Source organism: Camelus ferus, chromosome 2 (genome assembly GCF_009834535.1).
Source record: "Camelus ferus isolate YT-003-E chromosome 2, BCGSAC_Cfer_1.0, whole genome shotgun sequence".
NCBI lineage: Eukaryota > Metazoa > Chordata > Mammalia > Artiodactyla > Camelidae > Camelus > Camelus ferus.
In genome coordinates this window covers 110,701,898-110,704,262 of record NC_045697.1, presented here as the reverse complement: position 1 = coordinate 110,704,262, position 2,365 = coordinate 110,701,898, and positions in this window count along the sequence as shown.

Below are 2,365 nucleotides of genomic sequence, written 5' to 3'. Positions count from 1 at the left end.
AGTGGACATTTTTCAAAAATATGTGCTGCCCCAGAGTCTTAGAGATTTCTAGATGGTTTTAAGTCCGCAGTGGAGAGAGGGAAACATAACTGAGAGGGCTGTGTCACTCTAACTCTCTTTAACCAGAGTAAAAAGCTTTTATGTGTTTGGGGTATTGGGCCACTGATGCTAAAACAGGCTTTGGAAAAACCACAGTTGCAATTACCTGTGGAAGCATACAATAGAAGTATAATGCTGTTAAAAGATCATGATTCTAAATGAGGTAGGCATTACCAGGGTCAATTAAATTCAAATAGCTAATGGGTTGTGTCCTACCTGTGTGGAAAACTGTCCAGTGACCATAATTTATTATTCTTGGAGTGATTATTTAGTACTAGGCACTGTGGCAAGCTCCAGCTGAGAGAAATAAATGTTTTATAGTTTCTTTGTGGTTGTACTCCTCAGTCCTTATGTCCCATGTAGGCACTTAATAAACCTTATCTGAAAAATGGGCATACAGAGAGTGAGAATTAGTCAATTCATGAAAAATACTTAGTTATTGCCAGACACACATTTTGTGCTTAATATGCTATCTTTTATTAGTGGTATTATTACTGTTGCTATTAATAATGAAACTATTCATCAAGGACAGTAACTTTAATGAGTGGATTTGAAATTTGAAATCTTGATCAACCTAAAATTTCTATTCCATTGCTGGTGTCTACAGACAAAATTTTCTAGAAAACCTCAGACAGTTGCAATTGTGTGAGACTTAAGAGATGAAGATTAAGAAAGAATAGAAACTCAGTGGTAAGCCCAGTATTCAGCATCAGATTTCACCTTAAAGAGTTTCTCATTTCCAAAGCATGGCCCAAAAGCTAAATAGAAATTGGTAGAAGAGAAACTGGGCGGAAGCTTCAAAATTCTCATGGGATTGGCTAATGGGAAATCAAATACCAGGTACAATAAGGTTGCCACATAAAAGACAAGGTGCCAGTCAGCTTTGAATTTCAGATAAAAAACAAAAAATCTTTTAGCCTAAGTATGTTTTCACATAATATTAGCAATTCAAAGTTCAAAATTAATTGAGCATTCCTTTTATTTTGTTTTAGGTTTTGCTTGTTTGTTTACTGTTTTGTTTGTTTATATGTAATCTGGCAGCCCCAGAAGGAAGGACTGTGCCAAATAACCAAGATTTTTGGCTGGGACTCCAGAAAAATCTATAATCTAGAACCAGCAATGATGTAAGTCCGAAACTGCTGGTTTGGCAAGGGTAGCTAGTTGAACACTCGCTTATCACTCACAACCACAGGCTAGATAATGTGGTTGAGTCTAGCTCTGCATACATGAGGGAAAGGTAGGTGTATCATGTGCATAGATAGGGTTATTTACATACCACCCTCTTCCTCCTGTTGTTAAGTGATAAGAATGGTTCAGAGGAGTTTCATGTTCTTTGGGAAACTTGATTATTCTATCGTCAAATCATATTTGTGCTGGGAGCCCGTCCTCAAAATCGCATTTTCCCAGCCTTGCACAGTCCTTCTGTAATACCGTTTTTTGTTTTGTTTTGTTTTGTTTTGTTCTCTTTCTTTATCCAGAAACTGTTTTTTTCCATCAATCAAGTGAACGAATTTTGTAAATGTTTAACTGTGTACTGGCCATGGTATCATGCATGTACTGAGTTAAGCAAAATGGCTGTTATTTAATTCAGTTTAATGAATATCAGTACATGTTTATCTATCATACATTAGATAAAACTGAGCTTTACGTAAGGATTTAGCTCTAGGGAATTTCTTTAATTTATTTACATGGCCACTCATATGCTCCCCAAAGCTAGAATATTTTCTGAATTTTTGAGTTCTGCCCATTTCCATTTTCAATATTGGTCACTCATATCCACACAAAGCCCATTTCGAATAAAAAAAAGTCACAACAGAAAGTAATACGAGTCTTTAAAACTTTTGTTTCTAGAAGTTGAAATTGGTAAACCTCATAAAAATTGTTGGATAGCATTATTTTCTTGGCTAAACTCCTATTTATTGAAGTGAAAAGGAAGAGAAGAATGTTGGGATTATTCTTAGTTATGTCTGTCAACATCCCACCCTCAGCACCTCTGCCTCATCAAAGACTGTTTATTGTCTGAAGTGTTACCCGAGTTTAGCGTCTGAGACAGGAGGGAAGAGGACAGGGCACAGCCACTGAAGGAATGACACAGCAACGAGGAGGGGACCCACTGGTTAGAACCAAGATGGCTGAAGATTCGACTTCCAGTAGACCTTGAGCCTCATGCACACCCACAGGTGCTATGACAGTTCTTAAGCTGACCATAAAATGTCAAAAAGTGGGCAGGAGCCCAATTCATGGAAATCCCTTCTCTTTCCCCAAA